Here is a 19,137-nt window from a genome sequence, read left to right as displayed (position 1 = left end):
TTTTAAAATTCAATAATTTTGACATTTTCTTGCACCAAAAACCAAAAACAAAACTTGAAAAAATAAAACAGTTGGGTATGGTACGACAAGAAAGTCAAACAAATGTCAAATGCTAGTGTTTTTTTTGTTGTTGTTATTATCATATTTTTTTATTCCACACAATAACTCTCCTAAAAGGAGAGAAGACAGAAATCAAACTACTAATGGCGGTGGGGAGCCTCAGAGGTAGCAGGTCATGTACAGCAAGGTAGAATTTGTCAGCTAATAACTTCACTATAATGAAATTAAATAAAAGTTACATTTTACTGTTTTTTTCATCCATACTGAACTGTAAACAGTAACCCACAGGATATAAAATCCCTAAACATTATTAAGAAAACAAAACCAAGAACTGTTTGCTGCAATTAATTGGACCCAACCCTGATGCCAAATAAGTAAATACAGAACTGAGTAAGATCGTCCAATGTGAAAATATGAAGATAAATAAAATCTTAAACAATCAAACTTAGCTTCTTAGGGAGGCGATTGATAGTGTGGAAAAGATTATGCTTGATATACATGATATTGACTAAATATACAAATTGCTTGTCACAGTAGTTTTCAGTGGTCCTAATATATGATACAACTGCCTGCCATATGTTCACCTCTTGTCTTCCTCAATACAACTGTCTGCAATCAGCACCACAGAGCTTTTTCCATACAGCTGATTTGTATGAAACAGGCAGGTGTTCAAGCTTTTGCATAATTTTCTGAACAATTCATGCTTTGTTTGATTTAGAGTGTTTAGGCAGTACTTTCCTTTGCTTCTTTTCTGTGGTGCCAGTTAACAAAATACAGTTAAATAAACTGCGAGTCTGCCCTGTGAGCAGTGGTCACCTGTGACTGATGTATTCTTCATCTAATTCATGCACTCATCCCAAGCATCTGTGAACTGCCTTGTCAAAAAAAAAAAGGTTACACACTAATATTTCTTTGGACCGTCTTTAGCTTTGATTACGGCATGCATTCGCTGTGGCATTGTTTCGATAAGCTTCTACAATGTCACAAGATTTATTTCCATCCAGTGTTGCATTAAGTTTTCACAAAGATCTTGCATTGAGGATGACCACTGCGCAAAGCCTTCTCCAGCACATCCCGAAGATTCTCAATGGGGTTCAGGTCTGGACTGTGGTGGCCAATCCATTACACCCCTAATAGATGTGACTGTGATGGCTGCAGTTACAGCCACACAAATGTGGTAACATCCAATCACATCACACACAATAGTTCAGTCAGTCTCACCACATTTATATTTCGGTTCTTTAAGTTTAGGATTTAATTTACAGAATAACTGGGTTTTGTTCAAAGGGCAATACATTATAACACTGTATTCTACAAAATGGGTATTTCAGAGTTCTTTTAGGATCAGGATTTGTTTAAAAAGAGAGGAAAAAAATCTCAGTATAAAAGATCAGAAGTATACACAATGCCTAAATATAAAAACAAACAAACAAAAAAACAAACATTCGAAATATGATTTAAAGGTGAGGAAAAGGTGTACTATTACACAAATAAAATCTGAAATAATCACATTTCAGTTTAATATAAAAAAGATTAAAAAATAACTTTTTGCTTGTTCTTGAAGTTGGTGTTCGAGTGTCTTATTTTTGTACACCTATTCATACTTTATAATTAAAAAAAAAGCATATTGCCAGTCAGAACTTAAATCTGATATCTTCAATTGCAAATCAATTCAGGAAATTCAAGATCTATCTAATTATTCTGGTATTCAAGGACGGGTAGATCCAGCATCTTTCTAAACCACAAATGCATTTCTCTTTTTTTTTGTTGAAGAATTTTCACACTTTAAGGTTATGATAAATGATAAAATCATTGAGAACTTTTCAGCCTTTATCAGTCTTTGGTCAAATAGGTCCAGCGTAGGTCATCATAAATGTTTCTCATCATCCAGAAACTGAAAGGGTTTCAGTCAGAATCATGTAACCTCAAGGCTTCTGTTCGAGCGCCAAAACGAGGTACATGCTGATAACATTCCTATCCAGCTGACCTCCCTCTGTCCTTGTTCAGTTGCTACATCCCATAATACACCTCGTTTTCTATCGAGCTGCTCCAGTCTGAGGCCGCTGAGTTATATAAGCTTTCTGGATGAGATCTACAAGCACAGGTTTTTCACAAAATAGCAAATAATGAAAAATCATTTTTACATTTATAAGAAAAGTGCTTCCATTTTGTATAAGTAGGAGTTGTTGATGTCAAAACAACAAATGTTTCAACAGAAGGAGGAATGTTAAAGATTCCAGAGGGAAAATAAACTGTTAAATTTTAGTTTAGCATCAATCTTTCTGTGAATGTTCAACCATATACACTTTAACTACATAAAACAATGAAACCCGTTTGTTAACACAAGCTACGGACTCTTTAACCATAAACTGTTGGCAAACTCAGCATTATTCATAAAATGTTACAGAAATTATAGCACTCAATGTTTTATATGGATTTTTTTTGCAGCTCCTAAATAAAGGTGGAGCTTTTCATTCACTTTAACTCTTCTCATTGGTATTTAAAGAACTTTTTAGTGATACATGTAAACATTTGCTATCTTCTTAGACCTGTGTTTTGTTCAAAAGTGATTTCACCTCTTTCTAGATATGGTTGTGAGTTAGCGTCACACCCACGATCCGCTAGCTTTAGCATTTGCAAACATACAGTAGTAAACTATTTTTTTTACATAATTATTTTAATAAACTTTTTTTATTTACCAAATTGTCCAACTATCAACAAAATACCATGGTAAACTTTTAAGACTGCAACATACACTCATTTAAAAGCATTTTTACTGACCTGTGGTTAAGAATTTCATTGAGTTAGTATTGTGGCAGGAAGGTTTCTTCTTCTGCTTGCCCATAAGACTAAACCACCAGCTGTGACAGGCAGCCTCTAGTGGTTACAAGGAAGCCCCACATTCACAGCTTCAAGAACTTAAGGATCTGCTTTAGACTGCTTTGATCTTCAGAAGTCCAGCAGAACATGGGCCATGAGAAATTTAATTAATTAATACAATGGCTGAATGAGACAAATGTTTCTGTAGTTTAGTTTGATACAGAAACTAGCTCCCAAGTGTTCAAAATGAGAAACACATTTATTTTTTAGTTGTGGAAAATATCAATTTTGGGAGTTTTCCTGTGTTTTGTAAAATCTGCTGTGACTTTCCAACAATAACAACAGTAAGAAATCAAGAATAGGTGACTTCAACATTTGATCTGAAACATGTTAAAACTGGCATGCCTCTGGTACACAGCTTTCTGTTTGTTCAACAATCTAATATCTGTTTCTGTTTGGTCCTGTTCGGGGCTGTGGGGAGCTGGTGCCTTTGTCCAGCAGGTCTCCAGGAAGCAAGGTATGTCTTTGAATGGTCACCAGTCCATCACAGTGCCAACACAAAGCCAACAATCACACTCACTCCCAGATCTAAGGTCAATTTATCCATCTATCTATTTTCCTTCTCTTATTTTCAACCTTCTCGGGCTCCTCCTAGGGATCCCAAGGTGTTCCCAGGCCAGAGAGGATATATAATCCCTCCAACAAGTTCCTGGCCAGATAACCTCAAGAGGGATCCTAATCAGATGCCTGAACAACCTCAGCTGACTCTCTTCAGTAAGAAAGATCAGGTTTTTCTCTAAGGCTGAATCTGTGCATCATTTTTTCGTTCCATTTTCAATTAACTATCAAAAATCAAATAATGAAAAACTGACTGGTTATTTTGTGTTTTATTATAACACCAAAAACAAACAAAAAAAGCCTGTTTTTTAATATTTCACTTTTAGGCTAAGATCGGAAACACGAAATTGAAAAACGAGCAGGAGGACAGAATTTGATTTTAATATTTATTTGGTCGGGTTTAGGTGACCCGGAAGTGGCTCTGTGCAGTAGTTACGGTAATGTAGTGGATACTATGGCGGCGCTAGAACCACTGATCGAGGACTCGTTTGACAGCAGTTTGATCCTCGAAACAATACGTAAATCTCCATGGCTGATGGGTCTGACTGGATTATCCAGTCCTGATTGATCGATATTGAACAAACATAAATATGTAGACGCCTCATTACGTTTTGGGAGTATCCGCCGTCGCCGCCATGTTGGACGGATCTCTCCTCTCTCTAAGAACCAACAGGAGTAAACACAGAGTGAGCAGCTATGACCGGATTTTATATCACGTGGGATTACCTTTCACAAGTAAGACTAAACAATAAATTTGGTTACTTGACCATTTATTATATTATGTCATCGTAACTAACGTTTTTGGCAAACAATGAAATGCTAATAGGAGGAAATGGTACTCCCCTCTCATTAACTCTTTCTGTTTTTGATTTTTTTTTCTTCACATTTTGAAGGTTTCCCAGTAACACAGATTTAAGGAGGCAATGAGAAGTTGCAGTAAGAAGGGAGGGTTTTGTTGCTACAGTTGTCTCAGCTCTGTAGTGAACATGTCGAACCAGAGGACTTTAACAGGACCAGCTTAGAGATGATGTGACCCCATCTGTCTTCAGCTTCCCATCTCATCTCCAAAGAGGTGTTTTTTTACTGTACATGTTAACAGAAATGTCTATGATTCATGTGTAAAACTAAAGTTAATATTACACTTTGTTAAACCTGTTTTTACCAGTTAGTTCTTTCTGCATGTTTAGGAACGATGTATTGTGTGTGTATTACAATACACTGTGGGATACTAAAACCTTTTCAAGTTGTTTTCAATTAAATTGTTATTAAGTATTATGCATCTTATATTTTAGGAACACAGAAACCTGAAGAGAAGCTGCAGAGAGCTTCCAGTGGACCTTTCTCTCCCTGAAAGTGAAGCTCAGCTCTCCAGCCCCAGTTAAAGCAGGGCAGTGTGAGACCCTGGAATGACCTGGAGTTTTCAAAGATTACTTTTCCAGGCCTTTTAAAAAAAATGCATGTGTGTGCATGCACAGCACACAAAAATATAAAGAATTTATTGATGTGGTGTATACAGAAGGCTCAGGATTGTATGTGAGAGAGTGAAAATAATTTAAATGAACAATCAAACTTGTTTCTTTATTAAAATATGAAATGTATTGAAATATATAGCTATTAATAGGCCATACTATATGTCTGTCTTTGTTAAAGATCATAAAAAAAAGGATTTTAGCATGATAGCACATATTTTAAATGTGCGAAAACATCCTGTATCGTAACTACATCTCTGCTGTTTGTAACAAACCAAACTGTGTGAAAATTGGGTAAAGATTCAGATAGTTATGATTATTTTAGTTGAACATACAGTTTCCTCAGTACAAAGAGATGAACTGGGAGGCACGTGAAGGACCCAGCCAAGATGGCGGCGTCAGCTCCAGTAGACAGCACCAGTCTTTGAGGTGTCTATGTAAACATTGTTTATGGTGGCCGGTAACAAGCTAACATTAGTTGTTTGCTAGAGCTCCTTAGTAAACTTCCAACCCGACCAATTAAATATTAAAATCAAATTCTGTCCTGTTGCCCGTTTTTCCATTTCGTTTTTTCAATCTTAGCCTAAAAGTGAAATATGAAAAACCAGGTGGTTTTTTTCGTTTTTGGTGTTATGATAAAAAACAAAATAACCAGTCCGTTTTTCATTATTTGATTTTTGATAGTCAATTGAAAATGGAAAGAACAAATGATACATGGATTAAGCTCATTTCAGCCGCTTGTACCAGTGATCATTTCCTTTCGGTCATGATCCACACCTCATGACCATAGTTGAGAGTGGGAACTTAAATGGATGAGTAAACTGAAAGCTTTCAGCTCAACTCCTTCAACATGGAAAAATGGTTTTGCAGTCCTATTATGTACCGCTGGTATTTTTTAAATTTTCTTCAGTTCCTTCATAATTATGACTATTGTTGTTTTTTTTCTTTTTTAAATCATTGCTTTAACTTTGCTTAGTAGTTGTGGGTATGTTTACAAGAACACAGCAACAAAAGTCATAAGTACAAGAAAAATCAAGGATCTCACAAGAAGCCAAAGAAAGCCTGAAGTAAATGTCAAAATACATGTGTGTGAAGGGAGAGCAGAAAACAACAAGCGTAATAACAGACTTAGCAAATACATAAATGCGAAAGAGTACACAACATAAACTCCTTTTTTGAGTTTGCCAAGACTGATTAGTTGTGGCAGCCATCTTAAACAGGTTTGACTCCAAACATCAATCAGTTTGAGATAAACATTCAGTGATTACTTTCTGAAAGTTTATTTAAAATATATAGTCTAGTTCATGAGATATATTGCTAACAGGCAGACAAACACATGCAGACACACGGAATTACACTATTGCCCACCTTTTGGCAGTGGGCGATAAGAATGAGATGAATGACAGTAGATCAAAACGAGACACAGACCCGTTGTCTACAAGCGCCGGTGCACGCCTGGCTTGTGTGTGTGTGTCTCTCTCTGTGAATGAAATAAAAGCTGGTCTTGTTTGGCAGTGAAAAAAGGCTAATAGGGCTGACCCAACGTTCACCCCGCAGCAGCAGAACCGGAATGAGAAAGAAAAACAGAGCGGAGAGGAGCTGGTATTCTTATTGTGCACGAACAAGAAGGGTGAACGAGGGAACGGAGCAGCACCGGGTGGCAGATTAGTGAAGGTTGTGTCCCTCTGAAGAATGAGTGGAGAGGAGGAGGAGGGATGAGCTGCCGATGAGAAAGAACAACATGTTACAGTTTGATGAGGAGAATAAACAGTCTGATAAACATTCTTAATTATTTTTTCCAATTAAAAGCAAACTGTTCGCTTTACTTCTAAATATCTTATTTTAGAAGTCTGTGACGCACAAAAAGAGGCTAAAATGAATCACGGATTGTAGTCTGTAATTATGCAGCCAACCATAGTGCCAGTTAATCACTGGGACAGCATTCAAGAGGGAATCTCATATTCTATAAAAATGTTTGCTGGTGTTCTGAGTTTCCTTGTCTGTATCACAAAGGCCTGCTCTCAAGTTGCTGCAATTTTGAACATGTTCAAAAATTTTGCAAGACAAATTTTCTTTCAAAATAGTTACAAAGTTACTGTGGGTGTGTGTCTGGAACCAATCTCAAACTCTTTCCAATTTAGTTTTCTTAATGCTAGAGTGCTAGAGTTGTATTTTAGGTTGATATGTATGCAATTATGACCCAAAGTCCAGTAGGAGTTATTGGAAACTTGTCATTCAGTGTGATTCCAAGAGAAAACTTTCTTCCAATTCTTTGTATCCAGTTAGTTAGGATAACTGTTGAGGTGAAGAAGAGGAAAATGGTAAAGGCAGAAGAGAGGACCGAATGGTGGAAATTGAGGACAGAAGAATGTTGTTAGGAGTTCAGAAAGGAGCTGTTAAAGGCTCTGGGTGGTAAGAAAGAGCTTCCATATGACTGGGCAACTACAGCAACAGTGATTAGAGAGACAGGTGGGAAGGTGCATGGTGTGTCATCTGGACAGAGAAAAGATGATAAGGAAACCTGGTGGTGGAATCGTGAAGTGCAGGAAGTTATCCAGAGGAAGAGGTTAGCCAGGAAGAAATGGGACAATAAGAGGACTGAAGAGAGTAGTCAGGAATATAGGGAGATCCAACGCAGGGCAAAGAGGGAAACCAGAAGGTGTATGATGAGTTGTACAAAGGCTGAACACTAAGGAGGGAGAGAAGGACTTGTATCGACTGGAAAGACGGAGGGATCAGGCTGGAAAGGATCTGCAGCATGATAGGCTTGTTAAAGATAGAAATGGTAATGCTCTAACAAGAGAGGAGAGTGTGATGGGAAGATGGAAGGAGTACTTTGAGGAGCTGATGAATGAAGAGAATAAAAGGGAAAGAAGAGTAGAGACCATAGAAACTGTGGACCAGGAAGTGGAAAAGATTAGTGAGGATGAGGTTTGGAAAGCTTTGAAGAGGATGAAGAAGGGGAAAGCAGTTGGACCTGATGACATATCATTGGAGGTCTGTCATCAGGTCCAACTATGAATGATGGTCTGAGCTGATCTTAAATAGCTATGATGGTGGATAAGGATTTTGATTGCAGGTGAGAACTGGAATTAGATGTCAGTTGGCATTAGGAAGTGCAGAGCAGAGATTCAGCCAGCCCACAGCTCCACCTAGGACAGTGGTGTCCAATCCTGGTCCCAGAGGGCCACTATCCTGCATGTTTCAGGTGTTTCCTTTCCCTTCAGCAAGGTCTCTGCAGAAACCTGGTAATCATTCATTCATTCATTCATTCATTCATTCATTCATTCATTCATTCATTCATTTATTCATTCATTCATTCATTCATTCATTTATTCATTCATTCAGTCATTCATTCAAATCAGTGGTGTCAAAGCAGAGAAACACCTAATTGGACACAAATCATGACAGTTTTTTCATCAAAAACATTTTTTTGTGTGAATGGGAAGTGAAAATGCTGCAGAGAAATCTCAGTTTTTCAAAAATATCCAGAGTAGTGAGACATCTGTTTATGTCTTGGTCATTTGGGGAAAAAAAACAATCTGATGAAGATGAAGTTATTGGTTTTACGTCTAAGAATTCAATCAGATTTCCTTTTATTTGTTGTTTTTGTCCTGTTCTTCTCTTTATTTTTTATTAGGCTCCCCTCACACTGGAAGACGACCTCTCTGTGCTCTCCATGACTTATTAGAATGTGGCTGGATCACAGGAAATTTGGAAAACCTCTTACATGATACTACTACTCTTTTTTTTCCTGCTATTTATTGTGTCCTTCAGATGTTTCCTGCACCCCCACAACACTCTATACAACCATCCTTGGCACAAATATCCCGGGCTGTATCAGAATACAGCTACACCATATTACTGCGACAGGTATCGGGCCTGTGTTAGGTTGCTTCCATTACACAATCACAGTCAACGCTTTAGCATGTGGCTAAAGCCTTCTTCAGATAATAACTCAATAACCAAACCATGTTGATGCATGCGGGTTCCATGTCATGAATACTACAGAGGTTTTGTGCCTCTCAAAATTCTTTATAACCCATCAGCCATGTTAAGGATGTAATGAATTTATATAAATACTATTATTGGAACAAATCCTGGAGATATTCTGCATTGACGGTCATGTTTAATAAGGCAAAAAGCTCAAGTAAATATTTTGCAGACTTTTTTCTTCATTGTGCAGAAATATCAGCAGGAGAAACTTCTGTTTTTGACAAATGAAGCTGAGAATGAGGAGTTGTGACAGACTGAGCACCAGTAGGTTCAGATTTCCCTTCAGTAAAAACTTCCTGCAGCTGTTGTGTATTTGTTGTTCTGATCCCGTCAGCTCAGCACATCTGTGATTGGTGCCTGACTGACCCATCCACTTAAACAGGAAATGAAATGTTCAGAATAATCACTGACATGTTGTTATGGAAACAATCTGTAACTCTTTGTGGAGGCTCCTTTTGCCCACTGCCATCGCTGTGGTCACTCAAAACAACTCGTTGCTTTCATCAACTTTAAAGAATGAAACATTGAGGAGCTTCCAGCTACTGACAGAGCAGAGGCAGCCTGACGTGTTTGTGTGAAACAGTAGAGTACAAGTGTCTTTACAAGTACAATAATCTGGAGAAATGCTTCTTTAGAGACAAAAGATCTGCAGCAAGTTTATCAGAATAAAAAACAATCCAAGGCTGCAAAAGAATTAAGTGTAGAATAAGATTTGACATATTTGATATGCCCTGCAGGATTTCTCAACTTTTCAGCATTTTTGTGAATAATTATTTCCTGCATTACCTTGTCACACATAAATAAAATAAGGTCTTCAGGATTTCAATTTGTTTTCCATATTAAATTATTATTATTATTATTATTATTATTATTATTATTATTATTATTATTATTATTATTATTATTATACAGACTATTGTCCTGAGTGCTTGGTTGGTTTAAATTGTGTTTTAAAACTCAAATAAAATCCCATTTTTTATAGCTATTTAACAAGACAGACTTTTAAATTGGTCAAAATTTTTGGGAAAAGAAAAGCAGAACACTTAAACATAAACAAGATGTTAAAAATTTTCAAATAAAATTCTAAAACTTAAAAAATGTTTTTGATAAGAAAAAATTGCAACTTAAATGTTTGTCATTCAGTCAAGCATTTGAGCTGTTTCATCATATGATTTTCTTCTTAATCTTTTAAAATTAGCTAATTTTTAAAAAATGAACAATTACATTTGTTAGATTTATTAAAGTAAAAGCAACAGTGATATACAGTAGTTTAAAAAAAACAAGTTATACAACATTTTTTCAAAATAAAATATCCCTATGTACTTTTTTCGTTTTAAATGGAGGAGATTGAATCCTCTTTTTGTGTTCTTTTCTCATTACTTGTGTTCCTGTTCAAAAAAAGATCTATGATAGATATTTTAATAACTTAATTTCTGACAATCAGTACACATTTAGATGTTCTGTAGGTCTCATTGATCTGAGTATTGAACTGGTGCTTGAAAAGATAATTTATAGATTAATTTGACTGTAATGAATTTACAGGTGAAACATGTTGTGGTATTTATCACACATATGTGTCAAAGTTCTTCAAGAATATTTGTTTTGAAATTGTTTCAAATGTTTAATGATGATACAGGAGAACATGTTTTGCTTTCAGTCAGTACTGAGCAGAATAATTTTATTAGTAAAAAAATGAGCCAAGGCTAAAACCTTTATTATACCAAAACTACAATAAAAACTTAAATACAACTGAAACAACGCTGTGCTTATTTGTGAGAATGCCAACAGGTGTGGTTCTCATGGTGGAAAAATCCTCCTAAGGATTAATTCCTGTGTGGGTTGGCACAGAAGCCAAAAAGGGGAGTAAGGTGTGTGTGTGTGTGTGTGTGTGTGTGTGTGTGTGTGTGTGTGTGTGTGTGAGAGAGAGTGTGTCCAATCAAAAACAGATACACCTGAAGGTGTGGGAAAGAAATGATGTCCATCTGCTGAAGTCAATTTTACCCACCCATTGGTTCACACATTGATTTTTAAAGATTGGCCATTTTTTTTATTGGAAACAAAAGACTCAAATTTGAATGAAAATTATCCAGATTTATTTTAGAAGAATTGTATGGAAAAAATAATGGAGTCTTTTGTCAATCAGACAATAAGAAACAACCATTTTATAAAGAGAAAAGTTCTAAAACAGTAAAACCAAAACACAACAGGTGGGCAATGACAGTGTTGATTTAAAAGCAAATTTGACATTTACTGATTTTTCTGTCATTCAAGATGCACTTAAATCAAGATTACAGCACAGACTTTGTTTTACAACTTTAGTAATTCTGAATTTAGTAAGACTACATCAAAAATCTAATCAAGGACAGTGTAATATTTTACTGCAATGTGGACTGTTTTGGTGAAATATGTTAAATAGAAAAAAAGCTGCAAATTTGACCATTTAAAAAGTGAAATTATAATTTATTTATTTTGGGATTATAAACAGATTTCATCTGTCTAAACCATCTGAAAGGACCAGATTCAGTCAGATTAAACAGATCAGATGACAATGACTGGGGTTATGCAGCCATACACTTCAGCCCGACCGGTTAGTGGTTCTGGTTAGCAGAGAGGCTTACTGGTGCGGAACAGAGGAGCAGCAAGGAGCTTTGAGATGTTAACTGACAGCAGCAGTGTCCGACAGGGTGGGGGTGAAGAGGGGGATTCTTATTAGGCAGCGCTGCGTGAGCTTTGACCTCTTACACACTTCACGAGTTCATTAATGTAACTCAAGCCTCACTGTTTTTTCCTTCCTCACACAGACCTGAGATCTGTTTTAACTCAACTCTAGCTGATGTTGAATAAAACCTAATGAGTGAAAACATCAGTATTCACCACCTTGGCAATATCTCTGGTCTGTTGCCTTACAACACAGAATTTTCCTTGACACAACATAACTTCCACTTTGAGGATCAATCCACCCATTTCCTTTACCTGCTTTTTCATAGAGGGTCACATAGGCTGGTGCTCATCTTCAATCATCATTGTCCGACAGGTGGAATACACCCTGGACAGGCCACAGGTCCATCACTGAGACCACTATTTGGACGCTAATTATAATAAAAAACATAAGCTTCCACCATGCTCCTTCAAGTGGATGGGTGCTGCTATAAATCATACCAGACATTCTCAGTAGTATTGAGGTCTGGACTTTAACTGGGCTATTTAGGACATTAAACTGTTTCTGTTTAAAAGCGTGTATCTTTGGGCTGGCCTGTGAATGTTGGCAACAAATAGCGAATGCTATTTGCAAGAGAATTTCTAAAGTATCTTGAATCGTCTGTGTGAGCTCTCAGTTTCCTTGTGTGAGTTGCAGGGCTTTGGTTTCATATCCTAGAAATTTTGAACACATTCAAAAAATTCACAAAATAAATTTTCTCTCAATATAATCACAGAGTTGTTGCAGGCATCTGGAACCTCAAATTCTCCTCAATGAAGTTTCTATAATTGTAGAGCACTAAATCTACATCATTTGTTAATATGTATACAAAGTTCCACTGAATTATGGCCCAAATTTTGCTGGGAGTTCTTGAAAATGTGTTGTTGATGTGATTCCAGATGAAAATTTGTGCAGTTTTTCTCAATTATGTGTCTCCAACTAATCTACAACAGTTGCAGCCCAGATTTATCCTGCCTTAAGCCACTGGCATTGCTTTATCCAGGTGTTTAGGGTCATTGGCCTGCTGGACAATCAATGACACTGAAACTGGGTTGGAGGTTTCTCCTTCAATCCACTGTTGCCATATCTCTAAGTCACCAAATGAAATAGTGATAGAGGTTAAAAGTCAATGCATAAAAGAGTTGGTGTTGCGACTTGGGGTGTGATGTACTGATGACAGATGGTCTGTTCAACCACCCGGCTACAGGATTTAGAATGAAATGTTTTAGACATAGCACTAAATGCATTAAGCTATATAACTATTTTGTGAAAAAGCCTTTTGTCTCTGACCTGCATGGAGAGTTCCTTGGTCTTCATGCTGTCTTTTGCTTGGTGGTGGCCCCTGCTGCTTATGGTAGTACCTCACTGAACTGCTACTGTTGGAGGCTAGTTGGTGACTCAAAACTGTGAGAAAAGAAAATGGGCAAAAATATTGTTGCCGTGGGTATACCTGGACATGTTTTTATGGCCTTAGGAGCTCCTGTTCAGGTGTCAAAATCCAGTTCTAGTTCCCTAGAATTGATCTATTCCTTTTTTTTTACCTGCTTTTCCATCCAGGGTCATGGGAAGAAGATCTCCAGAGAGATGGGCTACACTCTTGACAGATTACCTGTCCATCAAAGGGTCATATAAAGACAAACAAGGCAGACAACCATTTACGCTCTCACTCACACCTAATGACAATTTAGAGTTATTAATTAACGTAACATACACAATTTTAGTTGGAGGAAACTGGAGTACACAGGAAATATCCACGCATGCTCTGGGAGAATGTGCAAACTCCACACAGAAAAAAGTTGCTGCCATGTTTGAACCTGCGATCTTCTTGCTGTGAGGTGACAGCTCTGTGCCAGCCACTGTAGGATTGCAGACAAAAAATTGAAATAGTTTTCAGATGTGTGCATCAACTGTGCGGCTATTTAGAGAAATTTTGGTGTACACATTTTGAACATGCTCAAAATTCAAGCAACAACACTCCAAGCCTCTGTGACTTGTGATGAAATAGAGAACCCTGGAAAGCCTTTTGGAAACTCCCTTGCAAACCGTTTGCAAACAGCTGAGATACTGTCCAGCAGTCCAGCGAGATACTGACTTAAAATATTTTGATGTAAACTGAACGACAGTTTGTTTTAAATTGGTAAAACAGTTGAGAATGTTTATCAGACCTTTTTTCCTCCTCACCTGATCTTTAGCAGATTTTTCTACGTTTCAAATTTGAACAACTTTTCAGACACCACCTGCATCGACTTAGCTGACCTCAGAGTCTCGTGTCCTTACTCTGGTTTCCGTTTTAGCTAAAACACATGATTTTCGGTAAACCTATAATCTGATGATTTGCATCATGCGTTAAATTGTATTTTAACACCAACTCGGAAAGCAACCTGAATTCTCCTTTATTAAACTGACACCAATATGCATGATCTGTAACCCTTAAAGCCACAGCCTGGTTTCACCATGTCACTCCGGTTCCAGGTCAGCAGAAACGTGCCCTCTTGTGTGTCTCTTGGTGACAGGTTTTGTCAGCTTACCATGAAAGTTCTGTATTAAAATGGACTTAGCAGCATGCCAAGTCTTTTAGTCTGCAGAGCCATGGACACCAACCCAACCCCCACTCCTGGAAAAGCCGGGATGAAGGTGTTTAAAGAGAAAACTTTAAATTTTAGAAGGGGTCACCAACTGATGAAACCACCATCAACTGGTGACAACCATCAGCTTAAGCAGATTTTGGTTTTACTTGCACCAAAAACATTTAACTCTTTTTGGGCAAGTTATTAACTTAATATGTAGTAATTTGACAGTAAAGAAAATTTTGTTGTTGGCTGGTGTCAGACTTCTGTTTTAAATACAATTAAGAACTTCATCCAAATATGGTTTTATGGTTTATTGATAAGACAATAAACCATAAAACAGTCAGAGGGAAAGTAATGATCTGGTTAAACTATAAAAAGCAGTGTGTCATGACGAGACTAGAATATCTCATCTGAGCCAAGAAGTAAATGAATTAGCTTCAGGTTAGAAATGATCTTCAGTGCTTCAGATTACAAACTAAAAAGAGAAAATCTCCTTCAGCTATGTGTTTCACAATAACTGAACAATTGAGTTATGGTGGCAGCAAAAATATGCAACAATAAACTTGATTTATGGAGCTGGAAAGCAGACTTTACAAAACAGGTTTCAGAATGATAAAAATAATAAAACCACAACACAAGAAAAAAGTATTTATTTATTAGTCTTTTCTTTTGGCTGAGATAAAACAGCACATTATCAGGCTTTCAAAAACATAAAATGAGGAAAATTAGAGAATTTAATCCTGTTTTAGACGTGAAATTAAAGTTTTCTTTTATTTGATATAAAAGGAAGAATATTTTATGACAAAAACACAAGATTTATGTGTTTTTGTTCTTTATTCATGTTAAAGACCTTTGAAAGTAGAACTAAAGATTCCAATCTTTGAACTTTGAAGCAGCATTCTTCTGTTTCTGTCACATTTTTCAGTTCAGATCTCACACGGCAGCTTTGGAAAAACACAGACAAAAAATACATTAATACTTGGGGTTTGAAAGGCATGGTAGCAGTGCATTGTAAAACATGGATAAAACTCACCAAGAAAATAAAAAAAAAAACTTCCCCATAAACAACTATGGGATTTTGGTGAAACAAGTGAGAAAACCCGTCCCTCTTTGGAGCTTTACCGCTCAGACAAACTTCACAGTAGAAACATTATTCTAAATTTAAAGGGGTCATAGAAAACTGGACTTTACATGTCTGAACTGGTATTTTGATAGCTTTATTGTTTTACATACATAATCAATCACAGTTTAAGTTTTGTGATTTTTTTTCCCACAGAATGTTCATCTTTGAATGTGATGATGACACACTATAAGTTTTGAGCTGTCCACAGATTTTGCAAACTCTTCTTATTTCCATAAATCTTACACTTCTTGTACAATTTATGCATCTAAACATATGTATTCAGTTTGGACTATTATAAACTTGAGTCACAAATTACTATTAGGGTGTAAAAGATGATGGATGTTGGAATTTCAGGCATTAACTGCATTGGCATCCTTCAGCATTTTTTTCTGAAATGTCCTAGTTATTAATATATTATAATATGTATAATAATATAATATATAATATATAATAAGGTTATAATATATTATAATATATATTAATATTAGTGGGTACCAATAACAGTCCTTATGGAAAAAAGAAAATCCTAAATAAAAAGCAGATTCTAAATTTTTGAAGCCATGTAGATGTAAACTAAAACTCTAAATGCTGAATAGTCAAAACAATGACCTAGTAAGATAATAGCTGCACAAGCTATTCTTATTAACTTGCACCTAAATTCGGTTCAGTCCATTTGTTGAATACTAGCTAAATTTAGAGAAAACACATTATTAATATTGGCATTCCTTCTTCCAACACTTAAAGAGATTCTGACATCGTGGGTACCAAGTGATGAATAGTTTTTGGTCCCATTATTTCTGCAAATACGTCTTAACAGCACAAAGTTGTCCTCATCACACATGTTGGGGACATGTCAGCATTGGAGGCAGGCAAGCCAAGAACCAGTCACCTTGTTTTCCTCAGCCATGCCATCAGAATGTGAACATAGTGTGGTTTTACATTGTCTTGGTGAAGAATGCTTGGACGTCCCTGGAAAAGATGTAGTCTTAAAGGTAGCAGAAGTTGATGTAAAATGTCTGCTGGACCTTTCTGCACTGATGGCCCCTGCACAGAATACAGATCAGATTCAAGCCCAGACCATCACAGAATAGGGCTTTTGGACTTGTCTTTCTTTGCAAAGCTAGATCTCCAGAGCATATTGCTACCACCACCATGCTTAACACAATGTTCTTGAAGTTACTGGTTGTTGTCGCCAGTTAGTTTTTGTCGTATCTTACCATTAAATATTGCTTCAGAATGTGCCTTCTTTGTATTTGGGGTTTAGCATTTACAGCACTCGGCATCCATTTCCCCCCCTAAAAATCCCTTGTCTAATATGTCTTTGGCTGCTTAAGATCTGGAATAGATGAGAATTCTTTTTATAACTTAGCCTTCATTGAGCGTAGCGTGGATTTTTTGACAAAATAAAACAAATTCAAAGCCACAGCAAACAAAAAGAACATTCATCAGTGTAGAGTTCTTCATTTTTTGTGTTTGTGCTTACCTCAGTGTGTGCATGTGTGCTTAAACCCTGCATTGTGTTTTCAAATTAGACCTGTGTTGGTGTGTTTGTATTGGCACTGATCTGTCAGCAGCAGACTTCTGTCCTCGGAGTCCAGAGGGATTTCATCCCCAGGTTTGTTGACTGACCAGCAGGTCTCAGGCTTAAGTCCTGCCTTCACCTCTGACCCCAACACTAATTGCATATCGCCCGAGTGCTGACGGCTATAATACACCCCAGGGGTGAGCAGAAAGCCTCTCAAGGTTGTCTACAAAAGCTACGGAAGCAGCTGAGCCAAAGTCGCCTTGAACCTTTAAGCCTGGACTGAGACCGTGGCTGTGAGGAGAAATGGTGATCACTGGGGGCTCTGAGGTGTTTCCTAAAGAATTAGTGTGCCGTTTGTTCAGCTATAATCCCACAGACAAATAATATGATGTTGGTGTTAAGGAGCTGTAGGGATAATGATGTCGGCTCCAGAAAACCTCTGAAATCTAATCGAAAAAGCAGAATTTTACTAAAAAATAATAAAAAAAAAAAGATTTCAACCTAATAAATTTATCATTTTGAAGCTAGTGTACTTTGTGTGTGGATTTTAAAAAAATTCCCATTTGGGAAGCAGAAGTTAAATCACTCCATCTATGAGGATGTTTCAGTTCTAATGTGGCTTAATGTAATTGTTTTGTAAAATTCACAGTCACTGTAAGTCAACTTAGATGTAACATAATTTCTTAAAGCACTTCAGTATTTGGCAATTAAAGTCTTTTGTTATCTAGTAGTTTTACCAACATATACCAGGTCACATGGTATCAGTGTATTAGAGGTGAATAGATTTTTTTTAATACTCTATTTATTGATTTTTATTTTTTTCCCCACATTTTAAATTAACAATTAACAAGTGTGAGTTTTATTTATGAAGTTATACAACTAAAAATGTCCACTTGGATCACTTCAAGATAAATGAAAGGCCTAGCATTCCCTTCAAGAAATGCATTTTGATTACTACTTTTCATTAAAACACTCAAAATCTCACTCTACAAAACTAAATATTGTACAATATGTTAGCAATTTGAGTTCCAGTGGGGGTATGATTTTCAGCCACAACACCAAAGTTTAGCTTAATACCTGTAAATTATTTTTAGTTATTGTCATTTTTGTGTTTGTCATGTTGATTTAGCTGCGGTGGCCACCTTGAATTGGGTGGACTTCAAAAGTAAATATGTTGGAGATGTACATCCAAGGATTACTTTCTTGGAGTTAGAGTAAAGGATGTTCACTGGTTCATCAGATATTTTGCTAACAGACACAAAGGCAGACAAAACCACTACTGCCCACTTTGCAGTGGTGGGCAATAAATAGGACTGAGGAAATCCTATTTCCACAGCGTCTTATGAAAATTACAGAAGCTCCTATGTGGATGAGGAAATATTTTCTGTCAAAGAGCTGAATCAATGATAAATGTTAATAGGCAAAGGCCACTGAAAATAAAACTTTTCAACTTTTCATGCTGCTGCTAATCTCGAGCTTCATACACTTGCTTTCTCTCTATTAACTTTGTACATTTTGATATTAATGTTTCACTGTGTTAAATTATGTTGCACAACAAAGTAAAGCGTTATTTCATATAAATAGAAGCATTCAAGAAGACTTGTGCCATCTTTTCATTCCTGCAGGGCGTGACACACTAACAAGCTGTAACTGTAACTCATTAGGAAACTATCCCAGGTGTAGGTGTATGTGTTTTGACAGTGATAAAAGCCTTCAGATTATATTAGCTCAGAGAAACTTAAAGCTGCAGTCCAACGTCAACACAGACAGCCTCGAAAACAAAAGATGGATTCTTATAAAACAACAAGACGGAGAGAAATCTGAGACTGAAGGCAAAGGCGTATAAATAAAAAGATAATTAAATATTTTTAAATTAAGTCTTTTTTCAACAATGACAGACACATCACTTCTGCAACAAAAAGGTCACGACCTCCCTGCAATCCAAACTGACTGAATGTGTTAGTCAGTAAATATTTATGAAGTCAAATCCTCATATTTCATCAGGTGTTGGGGTTTTCAGAAATATGAGCCAGAAATACATTTGGAAGTCATGATTAACTCTAGAAGTTGTAAAGGCATGTTGTGTACTCACACTTATTTAGAAGAGTATAGATTAGCTTCATTTTGAAACTGTATGTGAAACATCTCCCCGTTTGCTCTTGATGCTTTTGTGACATTTTAAGCAAACAGTGCTCAAAATGCTACAGCACCTCAATTTTTTAAAAGTACTGTCTCTTGTTGATTTATACTGAACAAAA

The sequence above is a fragment of the Kryptolebias marmoratus genome, linkage group LG22 (assembly GCF_001649575.2).
Source record: "Kryptolebias marmoratus isolate JLee-2015 linkage group LG22, ASM164957v2, whole genome shotgun sequence".
Taxonomy (NCBI): Eukaryota; Metazoa; Chordata; class Actinopteri; order Cyprinodontiformes; family Rivulidae; genus Kryptolebias; species Kryptolebias marmoratus.
The sequence above is the reverse complement of the archived record's forward strand: the minus strand, read 5'-3'. Positions refer to the sequence as shown.